Here is a 22,263-nt window from a genome sequence, read left to right as displayed (position 1 = left end):
CCCCATATGCCTTCTTTCTTGGCACATGTCAGTCTAACACGGGTAAGACAGGTCCCCTCTATTGATAATATCGACTTTAGGTTACCAAAAGGGACAACAAGATCTGAAGGATGGCTTGTGAAGAGTGTAGGGGGAGGATTGACAGGCCACTAGGACTGAGTAATTAGATCCAGCTGGAATCAACTGGAATGCAGTAACCTATGGCTGAGTATGGGAACACACAACTAGAATGTCAGTACTTGGGAGTCTGAGGCAGGAGAATCATGAGTATGATGCCAACCTTAGTGTGTATGGAATGGGAGGCCAGCTTGGGCTACAAAAATAAGATCTTTTCTTTAAATAAAAAGGTCAAGCCGGGCGGTGGTGACGCACGCCTTTAATCCCAGCACTCGGGAGGCAGAGGCAGGCGAACTCTGTGAGTTCGAGGTCAGCCTGGTCTATAAGAGCTAGTTCCAGGACAGGAACCAAAAAACTACAGAGAAACCCTGTCTCGAAAATCCCCCCCCCCCAAAAAAAAGAAAAAAGGTCAACATTTTCCTGTTGTTAATATTTTTGTAATAGCCATAGAGGTCTGGTACTGACTTGTCGCCTTGAAGCCGCCTTTCTGTTTGATTTTAGCCCTTTCATCTAGCACAGGGTGTCTTCATTCCATCCATATCAGTGTGCGACTAGGACTGGAAAGACTTCAACCTAGACAGACCATGACATACAGTGTCAGTTTACATCCCTCTGACAGGTAGAATAGAAGATTCTAATCTCTCAAACCACATCCTTCCCGCCCTTGCTCCCATTTCCCCAGGGGTACCAACCTTGAAGCAGAAGGAGAACTGCGCCCTTTAACTCCTTAGCTCCCCGTGGGAAGTCACCAGCTCCTGGTCTCTCAGAAGCTAGGCCTGCAACGTAAACAAATAAAGCAGGGCCAGAACGCCTGGGTGGATGGAGGGATAAGGAGACAAGGAGAAAAGGACAGCGAGGGAGCTCCCACCAGCTGCTCCTCTCTTCCACACCCCCACGCCCCATCCTCCACCCAGGAGGAAGCTAGAAATCTGGCTGTGGATTTACTTTTCACAGACATCACACAAGAAATAAAACACAAACTGCAAAGAATAGGTCTCTTGCCTAATGATCTCCAGGGCTGTCGGCCTTACAGTTGGGGTAGACAGTCTGTCCATACTTCTGTTTCACACTTACAACTCCAAAATAATTCACGGTTACAAATTCCCAATTTGTAACCTGAAATATCTCCTTAGTTTTTATAGAGAAGCTTGTCAATTATCTGGCTGAAAGTTCTTATTTTTGTTTTATTCCCCCCCAATTTGGATTACTATTAAACATTTTTGTTGTTGTTGTCCATCAGGATTAATATTATCTATGTTTTTTTATTATTAAAAATTTCTGCCTTCTCCCTGCCTCCGCCTCCCATTTCCCTCCCCCTCCCCTGCCCCTCCCTCTCCAGCCCGAAGAACAGTCAGGATGCCCTGCCCTGTGGGAAGTCCAAGGTCCTCCTCACTCCATCCAGGTCTAGGAAGATGGGCACCCAAACAGCCTAGGCTCCCACAAAACCAGTACATGCAGTAGGATCAAAACCCAGTGCCCTTGTTCTTGGCTTTTCAGCAGCCCTCATTGTCTGCCATGTTCAGAGAGTCCGGTTTTATCCCATGCTTTTTTAGACCCAGTCCAGCTGGCCTTGGTGAGCTCCCAGTAGATCAGCCCCACTGTCTCCGTGGGTGGATGCACCCCTCGCGGTCCTGACTTCCTTGCTCATGTTCTCCCTCCTTCTGCTCCTCATTTGGACCTTGGGAGCTCAGTCCAGTGCTCCAATGTGGGTCTCTGTCTCTATCTCCATCCATCGCCAGATGAAGGTTAATATCCAGGAGGATAACTATTTAGCTTCTCTAGGATCACAAATTATAGGCTCAATGTCCTTTATTTATGGCTAGAAACCAATTATGAGTGAGTACATCCCACGTTTATCTTTGTGGGTCTGACTTACCTCACTCAGGATAGTATTTTGAAGATAAGAAAATTAACATCTCTTTCTTCTCCCTTCTCCTTCACACCTCTTTAGATCTGTTAGTTGTAGCATTATTTGCTTTCACCAAGTTTATATTATTTAAAATTTATACCAGTAAATTAATCACCAATTTAAGTTATAGACTTTATATAACCATACAGAAGCAAGCAACATTTTCAATATTATAATTATCACAGGACTTTGAACAATGCTCTCCCATTTTGTTGATTGTCAACATTTTATGAATGAAGGACAAGTGGATTTTTTACCTTACAAAGGATTCATTGCTCAGAATCGAACTGCATTGTGATTTTCTTCATAGTGGATCCACGATTTCCATCCACAAATCTTTGTCCTCCCATGGGTTTCCCATTTTCATTTCCTTGCCAGTAGAATCTCTGTCCTCTATGTCAGCATCTCAGTGTTGATGGTGCCTCTTAGGATGCTATATGCTGAAGTTTACCCGTTAGTTTTCGGGGCCTGCCACGCTCACGTCCTGGTTCTGACTGCTTTTCTTCTCACATGCCATGGAGCCAAACCTTAAGGGATTCTTTTCATCATAGCTTTAAATGTGTAGACTATTTCTTAGCGCCTGTGGCTTTGTTTTCTCCATTCTTTGTTTACATTTTAAACTATGTCTATAGCCTATATCATGTGTGTGGTAGCCTATCATGTGTGCAGCTCTGGGTCCACCCCACCTGACTGGGGAAACAAATATTTATGAAGGACCAAGAGAATGTTTTCAAAGGACACATATTTGTAGACAGCCCGTCGTGTGTCTGCACTTGCCTTTATTACATGCTATTACATATTTATTTTCTTAGTGACTAGACATAGCTTTTCTAACTTGTATCCAATTAACAGTATATATTTCTTTAGAACTGATGCATTTGTTAAAACTCTTGGATCTTATGATATAAATCTCCATTTCTCTTAATTTTTTTCATAGACAGTATATATATATTAAATTAAATATATATTTAATTATATACATATAAAATTAAATATATATATTTAATTTCTGGGTCTTGGGCTCTGTGTAAACAAGGGATTTCTTGACATGTCCCAAGCAGTTAAACACATATTTAGAAATTTCCCAGTTGAATATCTAAGAAGTCTGGTTATATAGTTTTTATTTTTCCATAGTAGTTTCTTGAGTACCTTTTGCTTTTTGTTTGTGTGAGCAACACATACTTGAATTTGAAACTGCAATTTTACTCAGGGGATTGTTTCTGTGAGATCATTTGTTCTGGTCACTCTTATTTTTTTTTATTAGCTTTTGTCTTGTTTTACCTTCCTTTGCCTCTCTTGCCCTGTTCTCCCCTTCCCCCCCCCCCCGTCCTCTCCCCTGTCTTCCCCTTGCCTATCCCTTTTGCTTTTTCTCCTCCTCCTAGTCATTCTTCCTCCTTTCCTCCTTGCTGAGGATTGAATCCCCAAGGCCTTAGACAACACTAGGTCAGCACTCCCCTATATCCCAACTCAGTTCTTCCTTCCAAGTCCTGGTTTTCCTCAGGTGAGTGGTATTTGATTGTCCATTTCAATCAAATTTCAATAAAAATTTAATAAAATCAATTTGTTTATGTGAATTAAGATGCTTCTGATGCATGGAAATAACCGAGGGAGAGTCTTCTGCTGCTTGCAAGCACACAGAAGCAACAGGCAGATGCATGCCCTTTGATAGCAAATCATATGTGCTTTGTTTAGCTCATTCTGAGGAATTGTTTACCTTAAGAAAACTGGAAACTGTGGTTTTTTAGAGTAATTGTATTCCTATAAACCCTTTTCTTTATTTATATATATTCTATCTAAATAAGCTTTATTATTTAAAAAAAACTGTGAAGAAATAAGAACCTCACACACCAAAATTACCCAGACCACAAATCTGTACAACTTAATAAACTTAAATATGGTTTGGCTTAGACTTCAAAACAGAAGCTGTGAAGCTTCATGTTAAATTCTATGGTATTGAGTATATTTTATGTACTTATACATCACCAAAACACAAAATAATTATGAATAAAACCCTCACAAAGCTCAATGTAATAGGTGTTTCTATCACTAAGGCTTGTTCAGATTCTTTTGAACAACGGAAAATTTAGGATATAAATGCTGTCTGCTGTCTGCCTTCATCCCTGTCTGGTTCTGGCAATAGATCAGAGGATCTTGCTATGTGACATTCTTGGGTAATGCAGCCTGCCTGTCTCAAGGTTCCATGGTTTAATCAGTTATTCTGTGAACACACCAAAACTATTCAATTTGCTCATCGGCTCCTACAGTGATTTGAGTATGTCCCTTTCATTTAGTCAGTCTGCTATGACACAGCCATGGTTGTAATGAAATAAGAAAACACATTTCCTCTGCGGATTTTCTTCAGTTCTAATTGCATTACACTGAAAACACCAATCTATTTGGGAAACGGAGGAAATTACATAAGGATCAGGTAGCATGCAGATTTAGTCAGCCTCAATAATTTCATAATGGCTAAGTATGATAGTCTTAATTTTTACTGAGACTACTAAAATCTCACTGGGAAATAGACTTCTCAATCTTGAGTACTTTCAATACTTGATAGAATGGAAACACTATGATAACTCTGCTTCCATGCGAGAAAAAATTAAGATACAAAATGTGAGAAGTATAAAAAAAATTGTGGTATCTGTTCCATTAACATTAATTCTGTCTCTGGCAAATTCATCCCAGGGACCTCTGTCTGTTCTTCTTCATTGTTGCTATGGATTGGTCAACAAAGAACTTTATTCATCCAAAATTATGAGAGTCTGTATTTAGGGAACTGACACTCAAGTCACCTGGCTAGTTTTTTTTTTTTTTTTTTTTTAAGCTACAAATGAGAAAAAAACTAAAATGTCCATGGAGTTGGATAGCCACCCATCCACATCACACAATGTAGAAAGAGAAACAAAAATAACCATGACAGGCGTAGAGAACCAGAGAGGCAAGAAACCATAGGAGGGCACCATAGGGTTTTTGTTGTTAATTCCTACTCCACCAACGGCCTAGGGTTTGTCTTCACTTGAATTCTTGGAATCATTTTTTGCTTAGGCTACATTGAGGTGCTTTGCTACTGCTACCCAAACTAAGCAAACCGTGGTGATTTGAATGAGCATGATCCTCATAGGATCATCTATTCGAATGTTCGGTTCCCAGGAGGTGGACAGTTTAGGAAGGATTAGGAGGTGTGGCCTTTTTGGAGGAGGTGTGTCACTGAGGGTGGGCTTTGAGGTTTTGAAAGTCCCAGTTTCTCTCTCTGCTTCTATCTTGTGGATCAGATGTAAGCGCTCAGCTGCTGATGAAGTTCTGTGCCTACCTGCGACGGTGCTCTCTGCCAAGGTGTCACAGACTAACCCTCTGGAACTATAAGCATATCCTCATTTACTTCTTACTTCCCAGTTACCACTTATGTCTGTAATTGGCCTTGGTCATGGAGTTTCTTTATACCAATAGAACAGTAATAAAAAAAAAAAACAAAGAACCCACAAACAACAACAACAGCAACAACAACAACAAAAAAACCAGACCAACTGTTTCTCCCCAAGTCCATAAATAAAGAAATTCGGGTATGTCCAGGCTTATGTCTCTGTAAATTGAATAAATTGCTTGACTTAAGGAGGATTCCAGTGGTTTGTTTCCTGTCCTTTCTAAAACATTTTCTCGTTTATATGTGAGAAAGAGATCTTTAGCAATTTTGGCAATGAGCCTTCAGCAAAAATCTAACTTCTAACTGTTGAGATTTACTCTGTTTTGTTAAGGTTTAAAATTTTGCTATTATAGTTTATGCAAATTCAGGGAGCACTCAGAGGTTACTCAGTGGGTAATGGTGTTTGCTGCATTGGCCTGGTAACCTGAGAGCAGCCTTAAGAGCTTGTGTAAACATGGCAGGGGAGAATCAACTTCACAAAGTTGCTCTCTGATCTCCACACACCCTTCCTCCCACCCTTTCTCCCCCTGTTCCCACACATACCCCTCATAGCAATAAATACAAAATTAAAAGGCTCAGAGGGTATTTATAAAGCTCATGAAATATTTGTGAATGATCCCAGTCGAATCTAGTACAATGTATGGTAAATCAGATGTGTTCATTAAACGTTGCTTTATGTTTCAAGCTAATGATTACTTTGGAAAAAATACTATAATGCCTGCAGAGGTTTGTGTTACCCTGAAGCAAGAGATACAAACATACAGAGGCAGCAACGTAAATTATGTGATAGAAGATTTGAATACTTTTTAAATTTCTAGGAAAAATGCGAGTACTTCTTTCTGGATACATCTGTGTAGGACTGATTGAAGGGACTCATCACTGATTGTGGCTTAAGGGAGCACAAACTTGAAGTCATCCAGCCAAAGGAATTGTCCCCACTGTAATACTACAAGTGTGTGTCCCTGACTTTCCTTACTATGCTTTACAATGTGTCTAGTCATAAATCTCACTTGGATAGTGTTGGTGAGTCTGTGATCCACATGGTCCAGTCTCAGAACTCCCAACAAAGACAATTCAGAAAACAGAAAGTCATTTCAAATGCTTAAAAACATCTTCCCTCCATTTCTGGACTACCACAGAGATGGCCCATATGCAGAGTGCTGTTTCTCAAAAGCCGTTCTGTTCTTGTGTTGTGTAACATAGTTGTCTGAGTCTTATTCCCAACCCCTGTGTCTAAGCACCATTTTTTGCTTGCTGCTTCCTTCCTGCAACTCCAGGTCAGTTCACATCATTGGAGATCAGAAGAATCAGTTGGGCAACTTTGGATTCTCACCAGCTAATAGGGTCAGGAAAAAAAAACCCACCCACCCACCCACCCACACACACACACACACACACACACACACACAAACCACAGGCATTCCTAGAAGAATTCTTTTAATGAGAGAGGAGAGAGAAATGACTGTGGTATTCATGATGAGTGAATTATTATCAAACTGTTCTAATTTTACATTTATTTGCTTGTTTGTTGTTATTTGCCAATACAGAAAGCCAAATCCATCACTTGGTACTAACTAGGCAAAGAGTCTTAGACTGAGCTATGTCCCCAGACCACATTTTTAATTTTTTAAATGAATGTTTTGCTGTGTAGTCCAGGCTGGCCTGAAACAGATCATTCCAAGTGCCAGGATTCTAAGCAGACACTACTGTATCTAGCTTCTATGAGAAAATTGGAAGCTTTTCACACAGACATTTTTCCGGAATTTTGGTTGTCACGATGTTTAGGGCTGATTTTTCTCTCTAGGCTTCACAGAGGCCCCTGGATCAGAGTTACTATTTCCCAGTATGAAGTTGAAAGATACAGATACATACAACAGTGATTTATATTCAAAAAATGAGAACATATGGAGTTTGAATGATTTAACTTAAAAGGTATAGGAGGTCTCTTTCTCAAACATCACTTAATGATATTCCAGAATTAAGACAGTTTAGTCTCACAAGGAAAAAGGCTAGTTGGCTTACTACCATGCAAAGGAGAAAGTTGCTGGAATTCTCTCTACTTTGCATCTGTATAGCACAGAAGAGGAAAAGTCAGGAGAGTTCTTTTGCCGAGTTACTGGCTTCCAAGAAAGCAGAAGAGACAGATGGACAGACAGACAGACAGACAGACAGGAAAAAAGCTGAGAATGCTTTGAAGATTTTAGGTTACATCAGGAATGCTGGCCCAGGCCTTTAATCCCTGCATTAAGAAAGCAGAGGTAGGTGGATCCCTGAATTGAGGCTAGTTTGATCTGCACAGCCAGTTCCATGACAGTCAGAGCTACACTGAGAAGTCCTGGGTCAAAAAACAAAAAGAGAAGCAAGCAAACAAACAAAAAACAAGAGCAACAACAACAAAAGGAAACGCAAAAAAGAAGAAAAAGAAAGAAGGATGAAAAAAATTTAGGTTGCTATCAAGTAAGCATGCTTGCATGTGTTGCTCCGGGGAATGGCTTTCCCAGTTTCTTGGACTGCTCTCTGATAGGCAAGAGTATGTCTTGGAACTTGTGATGATGGCTCCCAGAAAAGCCATGTATTGGATTGATCTGACTCAGGCATGGGGCATGAATGAGTCTAGAGGATTTTTATCTTCAATATCAATACCATTAATTAAACAGTAAGTGTTTGGAGCCCCCAAGAATAGAAGCAAAGGAACCCAGAGTAACACCTGCCATGCTTAGCAGGGTGGATACCTCAAGAGACAGATAAACAAACTTCCAAGCATGTGTTAAGGTATGGTAGCACAAGGCTGCAAATGTTAACCATAGAACGAAAGGAGCAAAGCCATAGTGGAACGCTTTCATCCTCAGCAGCCTGAGGAGCTTCCTCTAAGCATTTAGGGACCTCATCTTGGGCCAAATCTGAATTCATGGCTTTGACACAGCAAAGAACTGTGGAAGTTGCTAACATAATAAAGATATTTTAGTATAGGCTTAAGCATGAAGGTTAAGAGCAAGTATACAATTGAAAGAGACATTCAGATATACTTGTGCACCCACCAGTTTCTCAAGGGGAACTTTCCCTTTTAGTAGTCTTTCTCAGTCAGAATTTTTTTTTTAATTTTTTAAAATCTTTTTTTAATATTTATTTATTATGCATACAATATTCTGTCTGTAAGTATGTCTGCAGGCCAGAAGAGGGCACCAGACCTCATTCCAGATGGTTGTGAGCCACCATGTGGTTGCTGGGAATTGAACTCAGGACCTTTGGAAGAGCAGGCAATGCTCTTAACCACTGAGCCATCTCTCCAGCCCCCCTCAGTCAGAATTTTTAATATAGTATGTTATCTAATTTTTATCCACTTTTGTTCTTAAAACAGGGCATTAAAATATTTTTCTTTGATATAGAGTTGTGTCCTGTTAGGAAATAAAGAAGGGAGACGAAAAGTTCAGAGACAGACCATAGAGTTGCTCTCCCACTTGTCTGCTAGAACCTCTAACTTTTAAAAATTTCTCTCATGCAATCTAAGTTTAAAAATTTTCTCATACATCTAACCACAGGTTCCCCTCCATTCACTTCTTCCAGTTCTTCTCCCATACACGTCTCTTCTCCTCTAGATCTACTCCTTCTCTGTTCCCCTTTAGAAAAGAGCAGGCCTCACAGAAGTACCAACAGAACGCAGCATAACAAGTAACAATAAGACTAGGTACACCCCCTCATGTCAAGGCTGGAAGGGACAGAGCAGTAGCAGGAAAAGGGGCCCAAGAGCAGGCAAAAGAGTAAGTGACACCCTTACTTCCACTGTTAGAAGTCCCACAAAAACATTAAGCTAACAACTATAACATATTTACAGAAGACCTAGCACAGACCCATGCAGATTCCATGATTGTTGCTCCAGTCTCTGTGAGCCCTGCTTAGTTGAATATGTTGATCATGTTCTTGTGGTGTCCTCAACCATTTTGCTCCTAAAGTTCTTTCTACTCTTCTTTCATGGAGTTTTCGAAGCTCCAAGGGAAGAGACCCAGTGGAGATTTCCAGTTTGGGCTCTCTCTGTGTGCCTAATGTTTAGCTGAGGGTCTCTGCATTTGTTCCCATCAGCTGCTAGAGGTAGCCTCTCTGAGTGACAGTTAGGCTAGGCACCAGTCTATAAGTATAACAGAATATCATGAGCTATCATTTTTATTGATTTTTTTAAAAAAATCTCTAACTTAAATAATTTTCTATTTATTTTTAACCTCTTTCAACTGAGATTTAGCCTTTAGAGCTATTAGTGATGTTTATAAATTACCAACCTTATCATTTTGGGTGATTTTAATTTTTAATTGCAATAGACTACTTGTTTAGGAAATTTTTAAACAGTCAGATATACATCATATCCCTAAGCTCAAGACTCAGGTATATTCTCAGAAGTGGGGGAAGAAAGACTGCAAGAGCCAGACTAGTGGACAACATCAAGGAAGCAGTCTTTATGGACACAACAGGGCAGTTTCACATATAAACTCATAGCAACCGTGACAGCGTGCAGAAGACCTGCATCAGCTCAACCAAACAAAATGCCACTGGGTATGGGGAAGGTGGGCATAAAATTCTCACCACTAACAAAGGAGCTTTTGGTATTTGATTGCTGCTTGGAAAAGGGTAGACAACTTTTAATGGTAGACAACCCTATAGGAGGTTGACCACACAAAAGGGACGTCTCTGCTCCCAAGATTAGTTGTTCAGTAACAAATGGACTCAATGAAGGTTAAAAAGCATAGACTAAAACTAAAAGTTGAATGGGAGGAAAAGGAAGGGTGAGAGACGGTTGTGGAAGGAATTGGGAGAGGAAGGATAAATATGTTCAAAATTAATTGCATGGTATTCTCAAGGAACTAATACAAATATTGTTTAAAATTTTCTTTTTTTCTAGGACTTTCAGTTAGTTAATCATACTTTATAGAAATGTAAGGTTATCTTTATTTAGATTTTAAAACTTTTTTATTCAATTTATTATTTTATTATAAAGTTTTACAATTTTCTATGTACTAGTTTTTTTTGCCTGCATATATATCTGGGCATTAGCTTCATGCCTGGTGTTCATGGAGGTCAGAGATGATATCCAGTCCCTTGGAACTGGAGTTTGTGGATGGTTGTGAGCTACTGTGTGTAAGCAGGAAGATGAACCTCGGCCCTCTGAAAAATGACAAGTGCCCCTAACTGTTTCTCCAGCTATTCCCTTTTGCTTTAACACTTGTAAGTTAAATGAACATTTTTATCAAACATAAAGTCAGCTGGAATAACAAATATTTGTTTGCTTTTCTCCAAACATTTTCTAATTCTTTTAGATAAGATTTGGGAGGAACTTAGAGGGAAAAAAAAAAACCTGCTAGCAAATTAGCAAACCAACTGGTCAGAGACTAAAATGTCTCCAGAGGGCCGCCGAAAGCGAAGAGATGACAGTAGCAGAAAATCCAGAACAGAATGGGCAGAAAGCAAGATGCTTTCAAAGCAAACCCCAAACCCAGAAGATATTTACGAAAAGCAGTTCTAAACAAATAGCTCAGCATAAACAGCACATGGGCTCCTGAACAAAGTAATGGAGATCTGAGTGCCCCAAGCACTCAAAAAAATTCACCCTGGGAAATAAAGCAGACCACATGAGCACAAGGGCCTTATGGTTGATGGTACCTGCCTCCAGTTCATGTGACTTTTTTGATAAAATGTAGATCATTCTTGGTAGTCTGTGGTGGGTACCATAAAGATCAAAGAAAAGACACACCACTTACCTCAAGGGGATGTGAATCTGTACTTCTGGGCTACCCCAAATTCCATGTTTGAATGTTGTTACAGTTCCACAAAATATTCTAACAACAACAACAAAAGAAAACTATAATTAAAACCGTTTTCAAATGCATTGGTATTAACATTCGGTAGGCAGAATACAGAATGGTGTGGCTCAGCTATAGAACTCAGTTATCAGCCGATGAATTTCTTGTTCGTATGGTTGGAACCAGGTTTCTTTTTGTACATTCCGGAAGATTACCTAATGGTCACAAAGTTGTTAGCTTACTCATAGAGGAGGGCAATAGCTGACCATTAGGGTAGGTAAAGATGGCCCAAATAATTTGGTTCTGGACTCACAAGGTTTCATCCTGTCTACATCAAAACAGAAGTTCTGATCAATTGATTGGCCTTGGACATGGTCCAGTGGAATGTGCAGCCCTGTCCTGGAACTATAGTTCACCCAGGCCAGCCATTTTGTATGCCTTACCAGAGTTAATCCTAAAGATTGATGCTGCCTCTGTATATGGATGAAAGAAATGATATTTACAAAGTTTAAATGAGTTTCATCTTGGAGAAAGCCTTGATGTTACACAGTACAGCAAAGTCACTGTGCTATCACAAAATACAATTTCTCTGAATTATTAATACATAAAAATGGCAGTAAATTCTCATGAATGCTCCAACGGGCCAGTCTCGACAGCTAAGAAACCCAACTAGCAATAGTAACATCGACAGGAGAGAGTAATTTTTCTCTTGGTAAGTTCCAACATTTTTGAATTGTTGTTGTGTCCTGCCTGCAAATGTTGACTTTAAATATTACGTGGTTGGTTGGGACAACCTAGAGAAAGTACTTAATACATCACACTGTTCACAGCAGGCCATTTAGTTTCCTTCCCTCATCTTGATGTGCTTTAGATCTAATTGGGGAGGCATGATGGGAATACATTGTCATACAGGTGACCCATATCTATCAGTTTTCCTTCCTTCCTTCCTTCCTCCCTTCCTCCCTCCCTCCCTCCCTCCCTCCCTCCCTCCCTCCCTCCCTCCCTTCCTTCCTTCCTTCCTTCCTTTCTTCCTTCCTTCTTTCCTTCCTTCCTTCCTTCCTTCCTTTTTTCATTCCTTCCTTCCTTCCTTCCTTTTTTCATTCCTTCCTTCCTTCCTTCCTTCCTGCCCTTCTTCTTTCTTTCTTTTTTCATTTGGTTTTTCGAGACAGGGTTTCTCTTAGTAACTCTGATTGTCCTGGAATTAGCAGTGTAAACCAGACTGGCCTTGAACTCACAGAGATTCACCTGCCTCTGCCTCCTAAGTGTTGGGATTAAAAGTGTGCACCACCACTGCCCAGTTCTACTTTTAATTTTTGAGAAACTTCCATACTGATTTCCCAAATGGTTGTACTGGCTTGCAGTCCTACCAGCGGTAAACAAGTTTTTATGTGTCCCCCACATTCCCACCACCAGTTTTATCAGATTTTGAAAACATTTTTAAATGACTTCTTTTATGTCTTGAGATTATAATGTAATTACATCATCTCCCCATTCCCTTCCCTCCTCTACCTTCCCCATATAATCTCCCTTACTCTCTTTCAAATTCATTCCACAGCACAGCAGGTTGTACTCATGTATTTAGGAATATATATATGTATATACAAATATGTCTGCCACAACAATTAAAAGAAATAGAAGCCCAACTTTGCTGTCAGATTTTGTGATGGCAGCTGTTTTGACTAAGGTGAGGTGGTATCTCAAAGCAGTTTTCATTTGCATTTCACCAGAGACTACGGATGCTTGGTTCTTTAAAATACTTACTAACCACTTGTGTTTCCTCTTTTGAGAACTGTCTGTTCACTTCATTTGCCTATTTCTTAATTGGCAGTTTAAAAAAACATTTATTTTATATTTAATGGTGTGTGTGTGTGCGCGCACACATGTGTGCATGTGTGTGTCCGTGTATTTCTGAATGGGTGTGTACATTCAAGGTCTGGTGTCTGTGAAGGTCAAAGGTGTTAGGCCCCCCTGGAGATAGAATATAGGCAGTTGTGAGCTGCTCAGCATGGGTTTTGGGAACGAGATTTGGTCCTCCACCAGAACAGCAAGTACTCTGCTCTTGTATTTAAATTTTGCAGCTCTCTTACAGTTTTGGATAGTATAACCCTCTCTCTGAAATATAGACAGTAAATGTTTTTCCCTATCCTACGGTTGCCCGTATGATCTGCTGATAGTTTCCTTTGCTGTGAAGATCTTTTAATGTCTTGTAACTCTACTTTGCTGACTCTTGGAGGGGGTCTAGTTCCTGTGTCATTGGACTTCTGTCTTGAGCTCTCTCCTAAACTTGTTAGGTAAAATATATCCTATCTTTTTTTTCTGCCATTGCTTTTAGCAATTTAGACTTTCAGTTTGATCTATGTCTAGCTGATTGTAGCTTATCTGTGGCAAACTCTGGGACCTCACCAGTTCTGGGGTGAACTCTGTCACCCCGGAACCAAAGATCCAGTTCTTCAGGACACTGTGGGACTCCCAGAGTCAAAGGCTAGGTCTCAATTTATTGAACTCTGGGACGGCTGGGATCAAAACCATAACACTAGGGTGAAGTAAGGGCCCTCGAGATCAAAGACTTGATCACTGGTGAGATTATGGAGCTGGTGACACCAAATCCTGTTCCATAACAAACTCTGGTAGTGCTGGAGCCAAGTCCTCCACCCTGCATCAAACTTTGGAAACATTAGTGCCAAAAATTTGCTCCTGTGGTGAACAGTTTCCAATGAATATGTTTGTGCATTTGCACAGTTTCAAAACATTGAAAATAATAATAAATCCACAAGGTCCAACAGTTTTAATAACAGCAATTAGTGGTGTAATGCCACCTGCCTTGGCAATCTAGTTGTGGTAAGTATGGGTTCTTTAATTCCAATTATATTGTTAATATTGACTCCCATATCACACAACACACAGTAATGATATCTATGTTCATACATGCTGTTTACTATGTGAATGCAAGTTAAAGAGGCTGCAGTGGAATCCAGGAGATTTCAGAAATGAGCTGAAAATGTGTCAGTATTGATAATAGATCAATCAGCAGCAAGGTGAAAGACAAAGGAGGGATTCAAGAGCAGGAAACAATGGGTTTAGCTCCAGGTCCAGATGTCCAACAGATAGACGGGCAGGCAGTCATGTAGGCCAGGTCAACAATGAGACTAAGCTGAACCCAAGCTCCAAGAATAGCAAGAAGTGAGGGGCCTGATGCTCTTGACCCTTTGCTCACATATTAGGTATCAGGTGATAGGCTGGCTTAAGACCATGGCATCACAGAATTGGGTGCCTATCACTTTAAGGGATCCAGGTGCTGAAGTTACACCCTATCCTTTGTCTGGCTTGTCTGATAAGCACTTGGGCCTGGTTTCACTGATATGATTTTAATACACCCAGGTGCTCCAATAGTTTCAATTCACCCCCAGAAAATTTATAGGGTGGCTCTGTTCCTACTTCTAGGAATAAGTCATTTATATTTATAACCCCGTGATGCTGGGTGGTATGTGATAGATAGTAGAGCTTCTGGGCCCATCCAGTGTAGCAAGCTTTCTTGTCAGGCTACCTTTGGATCACTAGCCCCCAGAAAATGACACGGAGACTTACTATTAATCATGAAACCTGGGCCTTAGCTTAGGATTAAAAAAAAAAAAAACTAGCTCTTATAACTTAATTAGTCTGTTTCTATTACTCTCCGATCCATCACATGACTCAGCTACCTTTCTTCTGTCTCATGTGCTCGACTTGCTCTGTGTCCTGTTGGCATCTCCCCAAGCACCCCTCTGACTCTCTCTCTCCCTCCCTCTCTCCTGCTTTAAATCCATCAATCCTCCCCTTCCTATCTACTAACCATTCAGCTCTTTATTCTACCAATTACAGCATTACATTTTCACACAGTCTACAAACAGGCAATCCAGAAGTTCTCCCTCAAAATGGAGTCAGAATCTGTTTAGAAGATGGGGGCTCCTACGGCAATGCACAACCTGGAAAGCCATTTTTTTTTTTAAAATAAAATATGGCGTAACTTACACTAAGTACATAGCCTAATTTTCTATACCTGGGAGCATTGGAGGAAAAGCTCTCGTTGCCCAGGAACTCTGGAGTCAAAACCCTGGTTGAGGAGTGAACTCTGGGACCACTGTAGTGAAAATGTTGTCCCTTGATCACTCTGTGACTGCTGGAGCCTGGTGCAGTAGGAATTCTGCCCCTTACAAGTTCAAAACACCATTTTCAGAATCAACTCTGTAACCACTGAGGTCAGAGTCAGCCACCTAGAGCCATGGGACCCAATTCCCTGCCCTGCCCAGGGATTGAAGGTTCTACTGTGAACTCTGAAACCTTTGGGTTTCAGAACTGTGGGCCCCTCGAGTGAAAGCTGGGGTTTCATAGTGTATTCTGAGATCCCAGGATCCAAAGGTCTGATGCCAGGTGAACTCTACAATCCCTGTGGTGGAAACAGTGATCTGGAATTATCGCCAGGACAGCTGGTCAAAGTCCCGGGACTGTGGGAAGTTTGGGGTGCAAACCTTTCTCCTTGGGAACGCTGGGATCTCCAGAGCCAAAGGGCAATGCTGCTTCCTACAGTGGTACTGCTGGAGGCCGAACCTGGGTGCCATGTCGCACTTTTGGACCTCTGGGACTAAAGCCTTGGTCCTGCAGTGAACCCTGCAACTCTCTGAGCCAAAGACTGGTCTCTTGGTGAACTGCATACCAGGGAAACACTGGCATTGCTGGACTGTCTTCAAAGAAGTTGAGAAGCTACCTTTTGGAAAACAGAACTGTAATCCTTTGGGCAATATGATCAAGTTTACCTTGGAGGCCCCACCCCTGTCATAAGCACTCATTTCTCTTATCTGTAAAAGAGAGGTTAGCTGAGTGTGATCTAATGGTCACTTTAACCTTCAGGACAGAGACTGGCCCTCTCACCTCATTAGGAATGCGTCTGTTTTCTCTTAGTTTTCCTGCCAGAATATAGTGAGGTCGCAGCAGAAGTGGCAGGTTCCTTCAGGGAGACTCACTTTTTATTGTGTCTGTTGGGAGTTAAAGGAGTGCCAGAGGAGGACTGTAGCCCAACCGGTGGCTCCCTTCCAACCTCCCCAGCCATCCATTGTCTGTACAGACTCATGATGTCTCTGCAACACTTCCTCGTGCATTCTGACCCATACAAGCTTTGACTCAACAGGGTGACTTCACGGCAGGCTGACCTGTCTGCCCTCTGGTTTCCCAGAAGATCAGGATCGTGCTGCAACTGCAGCTGCACTTCAGGTAACCTGAAGTCATCATTTTCCAGACAGCCCACTTTCGTCTCGGTTCATATGCACGCATCATCCTCTTGAAAGCCTGCCTGGTGCCATCACCCACTCTTCCTGACTCTTCTTTCAGTGAAGTCCCATTGCAATTTGTTGAAATAGGAGCGGCGGCAGGGCTGCATCCCCAACACCCCAGCCGCTTGGCTAGCTCATGCCCGAAATAACAACACACAAACTGTATTCATTTAAGAACTGCTTGGCCCATGAACTCTAACCCTTACAGGCTAATTCTCGCACCTGGACTAGCCCATTTCTAATGATGTGTGTAAGCACCCCAAGGTGCNCCCCCCCCCCCCAGTAGGATCGCCAAAGCAGAGCTATTTACCATCTGCGCATTAGCAACTGTAAGGAACCTTCACCCAGGTGTCCACGTGAAGTTCCTGGATTACTGCCATTCTTCCTGTCCTCTTGCCTTCAAAAGTCCCTACCTACGAACTCATTGAATGTTAATCCGGTGCATTCTATGGCTTCAGGGATTTCACAAGAGTTGCCAGTGATGCTACTTTCCCCAGTGACCCACCTGTCTCGCCATTAGCTCTCAGCATCATTATTTTCTCGCCTCTTCTATCAGAGTTCAATATTATTTATGTATTCTGGGTACAGTTACTTTTGCCTCAAATGCTTTTTCCCCCCTCCTTGCTACGAGTTTCATTTTCATTACAAATTATACGTTCAAGCCTACTTCCTCCAGAACTTGTGCTCCAGTATGGCCATGTATGACATGGAACAGAGGGAAATTGAACTCTATTGTATCAGAGATAGATAGTCTTTAATACTAATGACAATATTAACAACTACTCATTCCAAGTCCTATTAATTTACCGTGTCACCTTTTTTTTTAATCCAAGATACAATGTTAAAATCATTTAAAGATCAACAATAGATTCTCTCTACACAAAAGAGGAACTAGCTACCAATTAGAGACCTTGAAATTGTTGTTTATTGTTTTCCTTAGGGTCGACCTGGCACCAGAAGGAACAAAGAGAACTCTATCATGAGACATGCCAGATAGACCCTTAGGATGCTGTGTTCTCATTCTGAAAACAGCCCAACCCCTTTGTTGAAGACATCTGCTGTTTATAATATCTTTACTGTGGCTGTTACTAGACGCAAAAGAACAGAGAAGTCCATCATGGCTTTAGAATAGAAAATGGAGGAGATGACATAGTGACATCCGGTAAGGAGAAGAATAGGAGTGTGGAGAATCACCATCACAGCAGCCATAGCACGGGAGGGGCAGGGTTGTTATGAGGAATAAAACAAGACAGTTTTCTATGCACAAGGCCCATGTGGAAAGAAAGGTTAAGGGAGGAGAGCTGAGCTTTGAAATACTGTAAAAAAAAAAAAAAAAAAAAAAAGAAAAAGAAAAAGGGAAAGAGAGAGAAAGGGAAAAGGAATAAAGAAAACACCAAAGGAAGGGGAAAGTCAGGAGTTGCATTAGAAATTCTGCACAAGAAACAGTGTGGGCGGGTTTCTACAGTTGTCATAGAGAAACTCTCCCTTCTTGATCATGAAAAGGATGGGTGGTCTCAAAGATATTTATAACCATGCAGATTGGGGCTCATGCTGTTTTAATTGCTCAAAGAGATTGGTTGGGCCTCTGTGGTTCGTGATTAGCAAAGAGCCTGGGAAAGATGAAATTGTAGCATTGTAAAATGTACAATCAACCTCACAAGGGCTGGAGGTGGCTTTGGTGTTCTGGGCTCTAGAAGGCTTAACTGTACAGTGTGTGCCAATTGTCTTGTACTCAGCTTGCTTATGTTTGGTTGTCAAATTTAGAAGATTAGGAAAAAGGAAACTTGTCTTTAATTTAAGCTCATTCATCTGAGATGCTGCTTAAGACAACTGATTGGCTTTGTGGGAGCCTAGGCAATTTGAATGGTCACCTTACTAGACCTGGATGGAGGTGGGTGGTCCTTGGACTTCCCACAGGGCAGGGAACCCTGATTGCTCTTTGGGCTGACAAGGGAGGGGGACTTGATTAGGGGAGGGGGAGGGAAATGGGAGGTGGCGGTGGGGAAGAGACAGAAATCTTTAATAAATAAATAAAAAAATCAAACAGTTAATCATACAGATTAAACTTCTGTATTATACTTACAGAAGTTTAAAATTCAGCAAAATTCAACGAATAATGAAAATGTTCAAACCGTGCACTGAGCTCTCTTGCTTAGTTTCTATGGAAGGTGCTTGGGTTCAGATACCTGTTATATAGCTGACTCGCAGTATGAGCTGGAAAACTTGATGGAAACTCTGGCCTCCATTTCCTTCTCTAGAAGATATGGACATTTGTAACACCTACTTCACGGCAATTTGAGAACAAGTATGTTATGATGTGTCAAGCACTTGGCATTGTGCTAGGTTACAGGAAATCTCATTAAGTGCTCACAATTGCATCTTTTGTCTTTGTGTCTATATGTATCTTTTGAAAAAAAGTGTTAGGATTTAGGAGACTGGCCGGATGGCTCAGTGGGTAAAGGCTCTAGTTGCCAAAACCTGACAACCATGGCTCAGTGGGTAAAGGCTCTAGTTGCCAAAACCTGACAACCAGAGTTCTATCCATATGACCCACAGAAGAAGAGAACTGACTCCTACAGGTTATTCTCTGACCTTCGCACACGTGCTGAGCTGTTTGTGTGCAAATCACACAATTAAGTAAAGAGTATTATGATTTGTAGAAGAGATGCCCTTTGAGTGTGTGTGTATAACATGAAAACAGTGTTAGGTGTTCAGTTGTTTAGTGACTGCAATGGCACAGATATTTGAATCTAACTTATGCTCTATCATCTACCTATTCTAGAGTATATATCTGTATCCTTCCAAGTTCATATGATGAAACTGAATTTTTAGTATACTGGTACTAAGAGATAGAGCTTCATTAAGTAATTGATTCATAAGGGCAGAGTTTTTGTTGATGAAATGTGTGCCCCTGCAAAAATGACCAGATGATATTTACTTTTTCCTCTACCATGTAAGGTCATATAGGAGGTGCCATCTATGAAGCAAAATGTGAGCCAGACTCCAAATCGGCTGACACATTTCTGTTTATATGCTACCTGGCAGAATATAGAAACAGAAAGAGTAATATACAATACATATATCATGTGGATAGTTCTATTCAGAAGTTTGCAAGTGTCTTACATTTTTATTTAAGATCATGACAGAAGTAGTAAGCAGACACATGCACGCGTACGCGCACAGAAACACACACACACATGCACACACACACATCCCTCTCCCGCATCTTCCACCTATCTAAGTTGCAGCACATACAGGAAGATGGGAGGGCCTGACTATTACACCACTGGAATTTAGCTTGTGTACACACACACACACACACACACACACACACACACACTCAAAGACAGTATTTGTCAGCAAATCATCCTACTGCCATCCAGAGATTAACTGCAACTTCCAACCAACCAGAAAAACTGGGAATGGCCAGGATCCTTCACTTTTAACTTACCACTTGGGTTATTCTTGTGAGCCTTCAAGCTCATGAGTAAATGCCCTGGCTCATTTAATAAGTTTAAAGGAGTGCCAATGTTTTATTGTGCTCTGCTTTGTTGTTTCTAGCTGCAACTTAATAATTCTATGTCTTTATATGAACTTTTTCTTGTTATACACTTGTACAAGGAATACAGGAGATAAAATGTATTTGCGGGATGCTCTTTGTGGCCCAGGCAATTAGGGAGACAGAGGCAGGAGAACCAATAGTTCCAGGCTTGCATGAGCTACAGAGTAAATTCAAAGCCAGTCAGAAATAGGCTTTATCTCAAAAGAAAGCGAGAAGGAAACAAATAAAAGGAGGGAAAGAGGAAGAGAGGAAAGAAAGAAGGACAGATGGAAGGAAGGAAGGAAGGAAGGAAGGAAGGAAGGAAGGAAGGAAGGAAGGAAGGACGGTAGGAAGGAAGGAAGAGAATCTTAGGTCATGGTGAGATGGTTCAGTGGGGAAAGAACTTGCTGCTTGAGTTCAGCGAGTTCAGACAGAGCTCAGATCAGCAGCACAACATAACTTCAGAGAGGTGCGTGATGCCACGCCTGCAATCCCAACACTAGAGAGATGGAGATAGGGAATTCTGAGAGCAAGCTCACTATCTAGACTAGATGAATTGGTGACTCCTGCTACAGAATAAGAACCCTTGCCTCAACTGGGCAATAGAGTGAACAAGGAAGATATCACCAACAAGCTTAGTAATCCATGTGTGTGCACACACATGTGAAGGAACACTGACATTCACATTCTTGAATAGGCATATGCTTTCAGGTACACCACGTATACATAAACACATACAACACCACACACACATACAGAAGAGAAGGGGAGAGAGTGAGGGAATATGGGAAGAAAGATGCTGGAGGCAGAGACAGAACTGGAGATTTAAGTCGGAGGATGAGCCTGGCATGTACGGGACCTATGTTCAATCCCCAGAACTGCAAAAAGTGGGGGTGGGGCGGGTCAGGTTATGGACTTGTCATCCTTAAAACCCTCTCTGCACCATTTTTATTGGGACTTATGATAATGGTGACCCAATGGCATATTTATTTTTCTATTAAAGACCAAAAGAAAATGCTATTTGTTACCCCTCAGAGCTGTGGCTCATCTCCTCTGGAAACATGCTCAAGATGAATGTTTGCCTCTAAGGTTTTCCTCTGGCATGTAGTTTAGCTCGGACCTCCACACTCTGAAACAAGGCTTTTTTCCACAAAAGCCTTCTGCTTCAGAAAAGGCTTGCCTTTTGTGTGTCTTATGAATGTGTTCTAACCGCTCCAAGCTCTCCTCTCTGACCTTTGTCCTCTTTAGTGGAGCTCAACCCTCTCTCGCATTTATTTAAGCTAATGATAGAAGCGTTAAGCAAAAACTGAAAAAAAGAAAAAGACAAATAGATTCATCATGAAAATGTACATGGCTATAAAAATTCTTTACATCGTGATGCTGCTACATTTATGAAAGTCATCGCCTCTGATATTATATAGGCTTTTATAGATAAATAGGTTCAAGGAGGACTGTAGGAACTATTAAATGAAATTGGGATGCTGCAAGTGGGAGCATCCTTTACTTTATCATGAAGGTGATACGAACACTGTTGAATGCCTCCTTCTAAGAAGTGCTCGACCAAGATGTATGAGCTTCTTGTGGCTGCTATAACAAATAACCATATATTTGACGCCCTTAAAAAAAAATCTCATTTGCTCACCATGCCAGAGGCAGAAGTCTGAAATCACTGTATTGATGGCACATTTGCTGCAGGCGCTGCAGGAAAAAGCCTGTTCCATGATTCTGGAAGCTTCTGGTGCCTGCCCTGATAGTTCAGTCTTTGCCTCTGTGTTCCCAGCATCTGTCTTCTGCTCTTTCTGTCTGGCAAATGATTATATTTAGGGCTTGCATGTATAATTCAGAGTATCTTTTACACTAACATCCCTAGGTCACATCTTTTGCCACGTGAGGTAATATTTGCTCTTTTTCTACTTAAAGTCATATTCACGGTTTGCAGGGATGAGGGCCTGGTGCATTTTACTTAGGGGCTAACATCATTCAGTTCACTATCAGGGTAGAATTATCCTAGTGTTTAGTTTCTCCTAATTTACAGTCTGAGGACACCTAAAGCATCCACACTCTCTCTCGTTCCAACAATTAACCTTCAGTTACCATACTTAAATTCACTGTTCCCCATATTAGCAATGAATTCCAATCTTGTTGGATGTTACCAGTAGCCATTGTTATAAGTACCATTGATT

General features: G+C 41.2%; 1 long non-coding RNA gene across 1 annotated transcript; it reads right to left on the bottom strand.

Moving 5' to 3' along the window:
• Nucleotides 1-584: 584 nt before the first annotated feature.
• LOC126505633 (uncharacterized) lies at nucleotides 585-11,274 on the bottom strand. Its single transcript, XR_007592947.1, has 3 exons — nucleotides 11,195-11,274; nucleotides 810-893; nucleotides 585-690 (listed from the first exon to the last, which is right to left on the bottom strand). It is a non-coding gene; the product is annotated as an uncharacterized lncRNA (long non-coding RNA).
• Between the last annotated feature and the right edge of the window lie 10,989 nt (nucleotides 11,275-22,263).

This window comes from Alexandromys fortis, unplaced genomic scaffold (genome assembly GCF_014885135.2).
Source record: "Alexandromys fortis isolate MF-2015 unplaced genomic scaffold, M_Fortis_MF-2015_v1.1 scaffold_4, whole genome shotgun sequence".
NCBI classification, from domain to species: Eukaryota; Metazoa; Chordata; class Mammalia; order Rodentia; family Cricetidae; genus Alexandromys; species Alexandromys fortis.
This window is presented reverse-complemented; position numbering and strand designations above follow the sequence as displayed.